The sequence below is a fragment of the Mandrillus leucophaeus genome, unplaced genomic scaffold, assembly GCF_000951045.1.
Source record: "Mandrillus leucophaeus isolate KB7577 unplaced genomic scaffold, Mleu.le_1.0 Scaffold402, whole genome shotgun sequence".
In the NCBI taxonomy this organism is placed as follows: Eukaryota; Metazoa; Chordata; class Mammalia; order Primates; family Cercopithecidae; genus Mandrillus; species Mandrillus leucophaeus.
This window is the reverse complement of record NW_012104277.1, coordinates 350,017-364,324: the sequence shown is the minus strand read 5'-3', so window position 1 is coordinate 364,324 and position 14,308 is coordinate 350,017. Positions and strand designations below refer to the sequence as shown.

Here is a 14,308-nt window from a genome sequence, read left to right as displayed (position 1 = left end):
TTTTTTTTTTTTTTTTTTGAGATGGAGTCTTTATCTGGTTGGCATGCAGTGGCACCATCTCGGCTCACTGCAACCTCTGCCACCTCAGCTCAAGGAGTCTCATGCCTCAGCCACCTGAGTAGCTGGGATTACAGGCAGGCATACATGCCACCATGCCTGGCTAACTTTTGTTTTATATATTTTTTTTCTTTATAAAAAGGGGGTTGTGCCATGTTGGCCAAGCTGGTCTTGAACTCCTGCCCTCAACTTCCAAAGCGCTGGGATTTAAAATATACTTTTAAGGCAAGGCATGGTGGCTCACACCTGTAATCCCAGGACTTTGGGAGGTCGAGACGGATGGATCACAAGCTCAGGAGTTCGAGACCAGCCTGGCCAATATAGTGAAACCCCATCTACTAAAAAAATACAAAAGGCCGGGCACGGTGGCTCATGCCTGTAATCCCACGGCTTTGGGAGGCCAAGGCAGGTGGATTACGAGGTCAGAAGATCGAGACCATCCTGGCTAACACGGTGAAACCCCATCTCTACTAAAAGTACAAAAAATTAGCCAGGTGTGGTGGCGGGCGCCTGTAATCCCAGCTACTCAGGAGGCTGAGGCAGGAGAATGCCATGAACCTGGGAGGCGGAGCTTGCAGTGAGCCTAGATCACACTCTAGCCTGGGCGACAGAGCAAGACTCCATCTCAAAAAAAAAAACAAAAACAAAAACAAAAATTAGCCAGGCGTTGTGACGTGCACCTGTAGTCCCAGCTACTTGGGAGGCTGAGGCAGGGGAATCACTTGAACCAGGGAAGCAGAGGTTGCAGTGAGCCGAGATCGTACCCCTGCACTCCAGCCTGGGAGACAAAGCGAGACTCCGTCTCAAAAAAAAAAAAGAAAAAAAAAGTGTGTGTATGTATATACATATATATATATATTTTTAATTCCTACTTAGGCTGGGCACAGTGGCTCACACCTGTAATGCCAAGTATCTTCTACTAGAATACTGTTTTGCTGTTTTCTTTTTTTTTTTTTGAGACAGGGTCTTGCTCTGTCACCCAGGCTGGAAGACTAGAGTGCAACGGATGGCACGCTCATGGCCCACTGCAGCCTCAACCTCCTGGGCTCAAGCAATTCTCCCTACTCAGCCCTGCTAGTGGCTGGAACTACAGATGTGAGTCACCATGCCCAGCTAATTTTTGTATTTTAGGTAGAGACAGGGTTTCGCCATGTGTCCCAGGCTGGTCTCGAACTCCTAAACTCAGGGGATCTGCCTGCCTCACCCTCCCAAGTGCTGGGATTACAATCTCGAGCCTGGTCTGTTGCGTTGTTTTAATCAAATCAGCAAACACATTTCCATGCTAGAATCCCATGTTGATGATCATTCATGTTTAATCTAGACTTTCTCCTTTTTCAATCTAAAACAGGAATTGGCCAAGTGCGGTGGCTCACGCCTGTAATCCCAGCACTTTGGGAGATCAAGGCGGGTGGATCATCCTGAGGTCAGCAGTTTGAGACCAGTCTGGCCAATATGGTGAAACCCTGTATCTACTAAAAATACAAAAAATTAGCCAGGCGTGGTAGCGGGCCCCTGTAATCCCAGCTACTCGGGGGGCTGAGACAGGAGAATCACTTGAACCTGGGAGGCAGAGGTTGCACTGAGCTGAGATGGCACCACTGCACTGCAGCCTGGGAGACAGAGCGAGACTCTGTCTCAAAAAAATAATAATAATAGGCCGGGTGCAGTGGCTCACGCCTGTAATCCCAGCACTTTGGGAGGCCAAAGCAGGCAGATCACAAGGTCAGGAGTTCGAGAACAGCCTGGCCAACATGGTGAAATCCCGTCTCTACTAAAAATACAAAAATTAGCTGGGCATGGTGGTGTGCGCCTATAATCCCAGCTACTCGGGAGGCTGAAGTGGGAGAATTGCTTGAACCCGGGAGGTGGAGGTTGCACTGAGCTGAGATCGCACCACTGCACTCCACCTGGGTGACAGACCAAGACTTCGTATCAATAAATAATAATAATCATAATCATAAAATAACATAGGAACCTATGAATATCACAAAATACATGGTCCCTAGTATAGTCAACTGGACTATTGTGACCTTCCATTAAAATATTTGTCTTTAAGGTCTTACAGTGCTTCTTGGGGCCACACTTAGTCTCACCATTCCTTACTGTCAGGATCCCAAAGGATTCCAAGCAGCCAAAGCTTCTCACTATAATTCTATCCCCACCCTGCCTGTGCTCCTATATTCTACACCCCTTCTAATCACAGCCAGTGCATAAAAACTTAACTCTCCTGGTCAGGCGCGGTGGCTCACACCTATAATCTCAGCACTTTGGGAGGCTGAGGTGGGTGGATCACTTGAGGTCAGGAGTTCGACACCAGCCTGACCAACATGGTGAAACCTCATCTCTACTAAAGAAAAAAAAAATACAAAGTTAGCCGGCCGTGGTGGCAGGTGCCTGTAATTCCAGCTGCTTGGGAGGCTGAGGCAGGAGAATGGCTTGACCCAGGAGGCAGAGGTTGCAGTGAGCTAAGATCGTACCACTGTACTCCAGGCTGGGCAACAAGAGCAAAACTCTGTCTCAAAAAAAAAAAAACCTTAACTCTCCTATGTTCCCTTATCTCTGAACCCTCACCCTGTGTGTGGTATCAGTAAGCTTATTTGATAGTCAATCTGTGCTAATATTGTCAACAAAAGACAATTTGTAAAGTTTCCTCTTCCAGAGAATCTGTGATTTTTAAACAGGACATTTAGAAAAACACTGGAGACATATAAATAAAGTTAGGCACTGGCAATTCTCAAATTGTACCACACAGCCCTAGTCCACCTAGTTGTAATGCAGGTCCAATTACAATTTAATATAGTTTAAATTAAAAAATTAATGTAGTCATACAAATACTAGTGAATATATGTCTGGCTTAGATATATGCCTCCTGGCAACTGCCAAGTAAGTGAAAACTAAAGCTGCAATTGAATGGTTTTAACATGGGTTCCGTATCTGTCAAGTTCATCATGAGCTGGGTGCAGTGGCTCATGCCTATAAGCCCAGCACTTTGGGAGGCTTCAGGAGGGAGAATCACTTGAGCCTAGGAGTTTGAGACCAGTCTGGGTAACATAGCGAGACTCCGTCTCCATTAAAAAAATAAAAAAATAAAAAAAATTTAAAAAGTCGGCCAGGTGCCGTGGCTCACATCTGTAATCCCAGCACTTTGGGAGGCCCAGGTGGGTGGACCACCTGAGGTCAGGAGTTCAAGACCAGCCTGGCCAACATACAGAAATCCTGTCTCTACCAAAAATACAAAAATTAGCCAGCTGTGGTGGCGTGTGCATGTAGTCCCAGCTACTCAGGAGGCTGAGGCAGAAGAATTGCTTGAACCCGGGAGGTGGAGTCTGCAGTGAGCCAAGATCATACCATTCTACTCCAGCCTGGGCAACAAGAGTAAAACTCCGTCTCGAAAAAAAAAAAAAAAAAAGTAGCAAATGACCCCCTGTTGCCAATTAAAACAGTCAGGTACTTTTTAGCCTACTTTTAACCAGAAAAATTACTTAGAGCACACCACAAATAAACTCCTCTCAGCACACTTGATATTTGTGACTGAAAGTGTCTTTTCTACTTTAGGCTTTCACAACTTGGTAAACTACAATTAGATATTGCTTTTTCCAAATTCTGGCAAATCATTTTATTCATTATCTCATTAATCTAAAGCATAGCCTCCTATGACTAGGATAAATTAATACCATTTTGGAGTCGGCTTGGTGGCAAGCACCAGTCTTCCCAGCACTTTGGGAGGCTGAGGCAGGAGGACTGCTCGTAGCCAGGAGTTGCGAACCAGCCTGGACAACATAATGAGACCCCATCTCTACAAAAAAAAAAAAAAAAAAAAAATTAGCCAGGTGTGGTGGCATGTGCCTGCAGTCCCAGCTACTTGGGAGGCTGAAGCAGGAGGACTGCATAGGCCCAGGGGGTCAAGGCTGCAGTGAGCTATGATTACACCACTGCACTCCAACCTGGGCCACAGAGACAGACCCCCATCTCTAAAAAATAAAAATTTTTTTTTAAAAAAGCCATTTTACTCAACTGACAATAAAATCTATGGTTAAAAATCTAGAATCTAGTACATCCTTGGCAAACAACAGGTCCAAGTTTCTTTAACCAGAATTAGATGGACTCTGTCATATAATAATCTCATGAGAAACCACTTAGCCAGAAATCACAAACTTGAGATCAGCTAGATGAATCTGGAAAGGGAAGACTTCCCCAATTCTTAATTTCTTAACAGTGGGAAAACAGTAACATTACCAGCTCAAGTTAAATGCACAAGAGACACTATGTAGAATGGAATCTTGTGAAACATACAAACCCTGATATTCCTATGCAATCCTATTTAGATTTTCTATATAGCTACAAGCCCACAAAGGTTAAGGACTACATCATTTACAGCTTTTACATTCTTTTCTTTTGAGACTCTCTCTGTCACCAGGCTGCAGTACAGTAAGGCGGTCTTCAGCTCACTGCAACCTCCATCTCCTGGGTTCAAGCGATTCTCTTGTCTCAGCCTCTCGAGTAGCTGAGACTACAGGTGTGCACCACCATGCCCGGCTAATTTTTGTATTTTTAGTAGAGACAGGGTTTCACTATGTTGGCCAGGCTGTTCTCAAACTCCTCATCTTGTGATCAGCCTGCCTTGGCCTCCCAGAGTGCTGGGATTACAGGTGTAAGCCACCCCACGCAGCCAGCTTTTACATTCTTTCAACTCTGAGAAAAGCATTAAAAGAGTGCAAGTACTGAATGCATGCAGTACTAAACAATTTACGAGAACTCTCGAAAACAAAGTCTACAATGCTCACTCAGCTAGCTGTAAACTAACTTTTATTAGAAATATTAAGGCTATTAACTACCCAAAAAGGTCATTAAAATACAGACAAAACCTATACACTAGACCAACGATGTAAGATCCCTTTAAGTTGCACATTTGGCTCCATTTTTAAAATAAATTGACTTGGCAAGTAGTTAACGTGCCTGTACCTCCACTATTCTACTGGTCCTAGGAGAGTATTAAGTTCAACTCAATCCTAAAAAACTCCTTCACATAAGAGCTACATTTTGCCTTGACTTTCTTTATGACCTTGGGCAAAGTCTACCAAATGAGGACTATAATAATGTTTGTGTGTTCCTGTTAATATTGAAAATTAACCACAACATCGTGCGAACAATAGTGAAATTCTCTAAACTGGACGTATCCAGAGTTGAAAACTTGAGTTATAAACGTCAACTGATATGCAATGTGAACAGTTTTTAAAATTTTAATTTGATTAGTGAAAACAAAACAAAAAAACAAAGACCCCAAATTCAACATGATTAATAAATTCCGAAAACACCATCAGCCTCCTTATTACTTCTCTTTATGAATAAATGGTCTGCAATGTAATTTAAAAAAAGGAAAGAAAATGTAAAGAAATATAGTAAAACTAGCTTTAACACGCCATTTCCCTTTTCTAAGAATAACAAATGGACCACAAACGAAAATTTAAAACTGGGCAAAGAACAGAGAGACAAAGCAATCTACAATCTGAAAATCACACAGATAAATCTATCATTTCAAGTCACTAATTCGCATACCCACGTAAGAAATTAATCTTGGTACTGCGATACCAGCATTAGGAAGATAAATCCCTGCCTTGGAGGAACACCTACTGAGTACGTTTCATTTCAGGATCTCAGGTAAGTTTACGAGCTCTTATCTCTTCAGGTTTCCCTAAAGTACTCTGAAGTGTTTAACATCATTCACACATCCAGCCACCACTAGGGTGAGAAATAAACAAGATTTACTTATGTAATTATTTACCACAGAACTCTGGTCAAGAATGCAAAAGTAAACAACCATACAGGTATTTAAAATCCAAAGAAAGCAGAGAATATTAAGGATAATAAGGTTCACCCTTTAACTGACCACTATGGACACCAGAGGCCTTCCACATGGGCTGTTCCTTACAACCACTCCCGATTTGAAAAAGTAACAATGTCAACTCGAGATTTTAACAGTACAAAAGATAAACAGAACTTACTCAAATCCCTTCTTCCAGATTCTGAAAAGGTGTTTATAAAAACTGAGATAAGAGCACGCCCCCCTAAAAGCACCCTACTCGAAAGAATGAAATGCCGAAAACATCAGGTGGGCCAAAAAGGTTAGAAAAGCTAAACTTCTAACTTAATTACCCAGAGGTTGGGGACTAGGAACGTGAGATCGGAGTGGGGGTGGGTAGCAAAGTGAAATCTAACCCCAGAAATCACAACGCAGGCCGCAGCCTAGAAGGTGAAGCTGGCGGGAAGTGAGCTCCCTTTCTGTTCCCAGGGGAAAGTCCAGAAAGGAGCGGCTCCGCACAGTGGACGTACGAGGCGCCAAAGAGTGCATGCCTACCAAGGCGCCAGAGCCGCTGGAGGACCGGGTTTGGAAGGGGAGGAGATCCCGGCAGACGGCCCTGGAAGAGGAGGAGGACTAAGATTGGAAGCAGCGGCAGCGTCTGGACGAAGGGGATTACCTAACTGTGACGACAGAGAAGTGTCCTCAGGCTCCGGCGATGGTCCCGACTGCGCAATGTGTGGTGTCTTTCCCGCTTACCCCGCAGCAGCAACAGAACCAGCTCCTTCAGCCAGTCGCCATTTCCCGCCTACCGACCTGCTGCACCGCACGGACAGGGACCCGGATGGAAAGCGGCCTCTCCGCGCAGGCGCCCTGACTACCTCCTCCCCCTCCCGCCACAATTCCGCGAGGTGGGAGGGAAGGAATGCGGGCAGCCACAACGGCAACAACAACGAAAAAAATACTTTTACTTCCGTGAAGAGCGTTGAAGTTCCTTACGCCGGAAGAAACTCTCTAGTCTGAATCCCGGAGAAAAATTGAACACAAGGCCTTAAGACTGGGTGGAGTAAGAAAGGACAAAACCTATCAGGATACGCAAGGGCTTGGGGGATATTTGTACGTTAGGGGCCTCCGTAGCCGGCTGTGTAGTGGTCGCAGGGGGAGTAGGGAGTAAAGCGTTAGGAGTGGAGAGGCGGGGACCCGAAGGACGGTTTTTCCTCCCGCTCCTAACGGAACTGCTTGGGCCGAGCTGGGAGGGGGAGCGCGCCCTTGCCCCGGAGGCGGAGCTTAGGAACGCGTCGTGCACCCTGGCGGCAAGGGTTTAGTAACTGTGGGCGCGCTGGGTAGGTGGAGCCGAGGGGATAAGGCGGGACTAACGGCTTGGCGCGCTGAAGGAGGTAGTTTGTAGTGAGCGCTGCCCGAGGCTGGGAGAAAGCGAATCTGGCGCTTTTCCTGGGATTTCGGTGGCCCCTAAAGGTTCCCTTCCCTGCTCATTGCCTAGAGGGCGTATCAGTCGCTTTTGGATCATAAATATTCACGCCTTTCGACTCAACTCTATGTTGGTAATTCTGCAGGTTGAAAACTCGGATCTTTCAGGCCAGTGGGCTCCCACCTGCGAAAGTAGGTCAAAGGACGATCAGCTCCACAGAGTGAAATGTATCAGTCCGGAGAATCCAGTTCTAGTGGGGTATCAGAAAACCAAGGCTAATGGTTGGAAGAACATTATTTTTCACTGAAACTCCAAGCCACTCTCCTTATTCGATCAAGAAATATTTATTGAAAAAGTAACTAGGTGCGACGTGTGAAACAGTGAGCCAGGCAGACACGGACCCTGCCTCCCCAAAGGTCATGTTTGTTTGGGTTTTTGTTTTTGTTTTTGTTTTTTTGTGAGACGCAGTCTCACTCTGTCACCCAAGCTGGAGTGCAGTGGCGCGATCTCGGCTCTCTGCAACCTCCGCCTCCCGGGTTCAAGCGATTCTCCTGCCTCAGCCCCCTGAGTAGCTGGGATTACAGGCGCGCGCCACCACGCCCGGCTAATTTTTGTATTTTTAGTAGAGACGGGGTTTCATCATGTTGGCCAAGATGGTCTCGATCTCCTGACCTCGTGATCCGCCCGCCTCGGCCTCCCAAAGTGTTGGGATTACAGGCGTGAGCCACCGCGCCCAGCCAAAGATCATAATCTATTGAAAAAGACACCCTGGCCGGGCGCAGTGGCTCACGCCTGTAATCCCAACACTTTGGGAGGCCGAGGCGGGCGGATCACAAGGTCAGGAGATCGAGACCACGGTGAAACCCCGTCTCTACTAAAAATACAAAAAAGTAGCCGGGCGCGGTGGCGGGCGCCTGTAGTCCCAGCTACTCGGGAGGCTGAGGCAGGAGAATGGCGTGAACCCGGGAGGTGGAGCTTGCAGTGAGCCGAGATCGCGCCACTGCACTCCAGCCTGGGCGACAGAGCGAGACTCCGTCTCAAAAAAAAAAAAAAGAAAGAAAAAGACACCCAAGTAAACAGAATTTAAAAACTGATTAAGCGTATACAAGGAGTGGCATGATAGGCGTTGTAGAACACATGAGGGTGCCAGTGAGGGGGTCTGGGAAGGTTTCCTAAGGTAACCTCTCAGGCATAAAGGAGGAGTTGGTGTTGCAGGGGAAGAATGTCTAGGTAAAGGAAACAAGAGATGGAAAAGTCCAAAGATGAGACTGTGTTGAGCCATTGCAGAAGTAGTTCTGTGTGCTAGGAAAAGAGGATGAGAGGGCAGGGGAAAGATGGCAAGAGAGGCTGAGAAGTAAGCAGAAATAACATACTGTTGGCAATCTCATTTCTATTCCAAAGTATGGAGCAGGTGGGTTGTCTTCTGAAAATCTTGTATACTACAGATTCTTCTGTCAGAGTTCATTTGCACCCTAAATTTTCCTAGTGCAAAAATGCTCAGAATGTGACATTTATTGGGAGCTCGTGGGATACACAGCACAGAACTATTAATAGTAACAGTCTACACACACAAAAATAGATTCCTGAAAAGTTCAACGGAATCCAACAAATAGTTTATCTGGAGTGTGTCATGGAAAGCAGTAGAACACCAACTAAACAGTTACCCCATTATTACTAAAGTTTATTTTATGTATTTATTTATTTTTAGAGACAGGGTCTCACTCTGTTCCCCAGGCTGAAGTAATTAAAGCTCATTGCAACCTCAAAATCCATGGTTCAAGCCATCTTCCTGCCTTGGCCTCCCAAAGTGCTGGGATTGCAGGCCTGAGCTACTGCACACAGCCCCTAAAGTTTTGTTTTGTTATTTGTTAAGAGACAGGGACTTCCTCTGTACCCCTGACTTGAATGCAGTGGCATGATCATAACTCACTGCATCCTTAAACACCTGGGCTCAAGTGATCCTCCCACCTCAGCCTCCCAGTATCGAGGACTGGCTAATAAAGTTATTTTTAAATCAGAAATATTAATTTTTAAATTAGAAATATTTCTGGGGGAAAAAATTTCCAAGAAATCGTTATTCCAAACCTTCATGTTCCTAAAACTTAAGTAAAATATGCTATTTCCAAAGAGCACTTTTATGTGCATTTTGATTCTCCTAACAACCCTATGAGATAGGTAGAATAGGTGGTATTTGTTCCCTGCCTTTCAGTTGAAGACACTGAAATTTGAAAAAGAAGAAAAACATGCCATATCCAAAGATAATCACAATCATCTAGTAGGAAATACAATAGAGACTCAAACCCTTATTCTGCTCATTATACCACCTCGTATGGCAATATTATTACCATGGTTAAATTTGGTAAGTTTAGGATCAGGCCGTAATCTCAGCACTTTGGGAGGTTGAGGTGAGAGGATCATTGTATCTCAGGGGTTGAAGACCAGCCTTGGCAACATAGTGAGACCTCATCTCTATTTAAAAAAAAAAAAAATTATTAAGTTTAGAAAGATTACTGATAGAAAGCCTAAGTTTATTTGCAATTTTTAAAAAACATTTTAACACCATTTTTTCACAAGGGATAATTGGTGTGTTCTGCTTTTCACCTTAATTTATATCCCATGGTCTCTCTCCTGGCCTCTTTTCTGTAATATGTAAGTGAATTGTTGTGAAGATCAAATTATATTATTTATGAAAGCACTTAGCAAGATGCTTTCCTTGCTCCTTAAATGGTAGTAGTTAATGTCTTGAAGCTTCTGTAACAATCCAGTCCAAAATTTTAGAATAATGGTCTAAAAATATGAACTTAAAAAACTATGAAGTAGTTTTAGATGTAAAGCAGTGGTCACAGGGAAAAAATGTAATTAATGCAAAAAACTAGTAGCAGGTATTTTTGCTTTTTGTTTGTTTGTTTGTTTCTAAGAGGTGGAGTCTTGCTATATTGCCCAGGCGGCCCAGGCTGGACTCAAACTTCTGGGCTCAAGTGATCTTCTCACCTCAGCCTCCTGAGTAGCTGGAACTATAGGCACATGCCACCATACCCAGCTTGAATGCTTTTTAAACTATTCAAAACTACTGCTATATAAAGACACTAATGAAATAGAGTGTTCATTAAATAATGTAATAGGGTCAGGCACGGTGGCTCACGCTTGTAATCCCAGCACTTTGGGAGGCCAAGGTGGGCAGATCACATGAGGTCAGGAGTTGAGACCAGCCTGGCCAACATGGTGAAACCCCATCTCTACTAAAAATACAAAAATTAGCTGGGTGTGGTGGCACGTGTCTGTAATCTCAGCTACTCAGGAGTCTGAGTCAGGAGAATTGCTTGAACCCGGAAGGCAGAGGTTGCAGTGGGCCAAGATCATGCCACTGCACTCCAGCCTGGGGGACAGAGTGAGATTCCATTCCATTTTTTGAGATTCCATCTCAAAAAAAAAAAAAAAGTAATGTAGGCTGGGCAGGGTGGTTCACGCCTGTAATCCCAGCACTTTGGGAGGCTGAGGTGGGTGGATCATGAGGTGAGGAGTTTGAGAACAGCCTGGCCAACATGGTGAAACCTCGTCTCTACTAAAGATACAAAAAATTAGCCCGGTGTGGTGGCACGCACCTGTAATCCCAGCTACTCGGGAGGCTGATGCAGGAGAATTGCTTGAACCTGGGAGGCGGAGGTTGCAGTGAGCCGAGTTTGCGCCACAGCACTCCAGCCTGGGCAACAGGGCAAGACTCTGTCTCAAAAAAAAAAAAAAAAAAAGGTAATGTAATACAAATACCTCAAATTTTCAGCAGTCTTTCAGTAGGTCCTTATTCCAGAGTATATGGAATATATTTACCTTTTACCTGAAATATAAGGCATATGTTCTTCACAGTTCATTCTTATGTTAATTCTATGATGTATATGTTTTTGTCACTCTCTTATTGCAACTCAGTAAGGCAGTAATATTCATATTAAATATTGAAATACCAGAACTGTTATTTTGCACCACTGTCGCAATTACTTGATGGCAGTGGTCATCTGAAACTTAATATGGTCAAAACTAAATTTTAAATTTTCTCTCAAACCTGCACCTCCTTAAGCATTCTCTGCCTTAGTGAATGCAGTTTTTCTTTCTCATACCCAATGTCCAATTTTAAAGTACAATAAACTTTCAAAATCAATTCTGAATCTAAACACTTCTCATCACCTCAACTGCTTCCCTAGTTCAAGAACCATCGTCTTTAACTTGGAATGCTATAACAGCCTTTAAAGTCTTCCTATTCCGCTCTTGAACACCTTCAATTCTTTTCAACACAGCAGCCAGTTTTGTTTTTGTTTTTGTTTTTGTTTTTTTTGAGACAGAGTCTTGCTCTGTTGCCCAGGCTGGAGTGCAGTGGCACAATCTCGGCTCATGGCAACCTCCACCTTCTGGGTTCAAGCAATTCACCTGCCTCAGCCTCCCAAGCAGCTGGGATTACAGGCATGTACTACCACCCCTGGCTAATTTATTTATTTATTTTTTCTTTTTTTAAGACGGAGTCTTGCTCTTGCTGCCCAGGCTGGAGTTCAATGGCTCAATTTTGGCTCACTGCAACCTCTGCTTCATGGCCGGGCGCAGTGGCTCACGCCTGTAATTCCAGCACTTTGGGAGGCCGAGGCAGGCGGATTGCAAGGTCAGGAGATCGAGACAAGCCTGGCCAACATGGTGAAACCCCGTCTCCACTAAAAATGCAAAAATTAGCCAGGTGTGGTGGCGGGCACCTGTAATCCCAGCTACTCGGAAGGCTGAGGCAAGAGAATTACCTGAAACCAGAAGGCCAAGGTTGCAGTGAGCCGAGATTGCTCCACTACACTCCAGCCTGGGTGGAAGAGCGAAATTCCGTCTCAAAAAAAAAAAAAAAAAAAAATCTCATGAGTAATATTCTATATTTAATACATGTTGGGTATATTGGTTAAGTAAAATATCAAAATTTCACCCTTTTTAAAAAAACGTGGCTACTAGAAAATTGAAAACTATATGGGTGGTTTGTGTTATACAATATTTCAGTTGAATAGTGCTATACAAGATATTCACATTGCATGTTTTAACACCACCTCTTCAGAAAGGCCTTCCCTGATCATCCTATCTAAAGTAGCACCCCTCCATCACTATTCATTTTATTTTTTGTTTGTTTTTGTATTTTGAGGCTGAGTTTTGCTCTGTTGCCCAGGCTGGAATGCACTGGCGTGATCTCGGCTCACTGCAACCTCCGCCTCTAGGGTTCAAGTGATTCTTCTGCCTGAGCCTCCTGAGTAGCTGGGACTACAGGTGCATGCCACCATGCCCTGCTATTTTTGTATTTTTAGTAGAGATGGGGTTTCACCATGTTGGCCAGGCTGGTCTCGAACTTCTAACCTCAAGTGATTTGCCTGACTCGGCCTCCCAAAGTGCTGGAATTACAGGCATGAGCCACCATGCTGGCCCATTATTATTTATTTATTTATTTACACCTCCCGGGTTCAAGCTATTCTCCTGTCTCAATGAGTAGCTGGGATTACAGGCATGCACCACCAGGCTTGGCTAATTTTTTTGTATTTTTAGTAGAGATGGAGTTTCACCATGTTGATCAGACTGATCTCGTACTCCTGACCTCATGATCTGCCCACCTCAGCCTCCCAAAGTGCTAGGATTACAGGTCTGAGCCACCAGGCCCGGCCTACCGGCCCATTATTCACTTTATTCAGGCTTCTTTTTCTCAGCATTTATCACTACTGGTCATATAACAAGTATGTAAAATAATTTTATCTCTCCCTCTAATATATATGTTCCATGAAGGCAGGGATTTCATCACGGCTGTATCCCCAGTACTCTGAACAGTTCTGTACACATATTAGGTATTCAATATGTAGTTGAAAGAATGGCCATTGTTCTGCCATGATGGAATCCCATGTTAGAGAGTTGGATGGATAGTGTCTTAAAAGTTGCACAATAATTTTGATGAATAAATCCAAAATTCAAATTTCTGAGTGTCTCAACATTTCAACCCTGTGTTTCCAAGTACTTGGACAAGTTAGTTTGTATGTCTTCAAGTTCATTTTCCTGCCATCTCCAATCTGCTATTACACCCATCTGATGAATTTTTCATTTCAGTGATTGTTCTTTGCAGTTCTAGAATCTCATTACGATTTTTACAATTTCCATGTCTGTGCTGAGATTCCCTACCTGTTCTTTCATTAACATATTTTCATTTAATTCTTTTAATTCATTTAAATATATTTATAATAGCTGCATTAACAAATACAATAAAGGCTGGGTGCAGTGGTTCATGCCTGTAGCACTTTGAGAGGCCGAGACGGGTGGATTGCTTGAGCTCAGGAATTCAAAACCAGCCTGGGCAACATGGTGAAACCGTCTCCACTAAAATACAAAAGTATTAGATGGGTGTGGTGGTGTGTGCCTGTAGTCCCAGCTACTCAGGAGGATGAGGCACAATAATTGCTTGAACCCGGGAGGGGGAGGTTGCAGTGAGCCAAGATCGTGCCACTGCACTCCCACCTGGGCAACAGAGCAAGACTGTCTCCAAAACAAATAAGAATGACACAGTTCATCCCAATTTTTAAAAACTATGGGCCACATTTTCTCGTGTCTTTGTGGGTCTAGTCATTTTTTAGGCAACACTGGACATTATGAATAATAATGTTTTAGAGACTCTAGATTCTGTTATCTTCCCTGAAAAGTGATGATTCTTGTTTTAGCAGGCACTTCAGTTACTGAGTGGTCACCTAAACTTGTTGATGCTTGGTTTTATTTATATTTTGTTGGTTCACATCTATGGAAAGCCTAAGGAGACTTGCAAGCCCTACGCTGGCAGGACTCAAGCTCCATACTCTGTTTCCCCTGCTAATCTTGTCAAGGCTTGACTTTAGGCTTTGATAAGGCAGATCTAGAGTAGGTCTTACTGTAGGGGATGGGGTTTACTCCTAATGTGCAGCCTTTCTAATGTTTCAGCTGTTGCTGCAATTTTTTTTTTTTTTTTTTTTTGAGACAGAGTTTTACTCTGTCGCCCAGGCTGGATT

The 14,308-nt window shown here is 44.1% G+C and overlaps 1 protein-coding gene and 1 long non-coding RNA gene across 4 annotated transcripts in view; one reads left to right on the top strand and one right to left on the bottom strand.

The window, feature by feature from the left end:
* CTDSPL2 (CTD (carboxy-terminal domain, RNA polymerase II, polypeptide A) small phosphatase like 2) overlaps positions 1-7,072 on the bottom strand; it is a 123,640-nt gene extending 116,568 nt beyond the window's left edge. Inside the window, exon 1 of one of the 3 annotated variants that reach the window (XM_011992081.1) lies at positions 6,534-7,072. The gene's annotated coding sequence lies outside the window, so the exon portion shown is untranslated. Of the gene's footprint in view, positions 1-6,412; positions 6,514-6,533 lie in introns of those variants that run through there. The other 2 variants (XM_011992083.1, XM_011992082.1) reach the window with 2 other exon arrangements.
* Positions 7,073-7,151: 79 nt separating this feature from the next.
* The window catches only part of LOC105548178, a 26,151-nt gene continuing 18,994 nt past the window's right edge, over positions 7,152-14,308 (top strand). The window contains exon 1 of the long non-coding RNA XR_001007351.1: positions 7,152-7,197. This is a non-coding gene — a long non-coding RNA (uncharacterized LOC105548178). The remainder of the gene's footprint in view (positions 7,198-14,308) is intronic.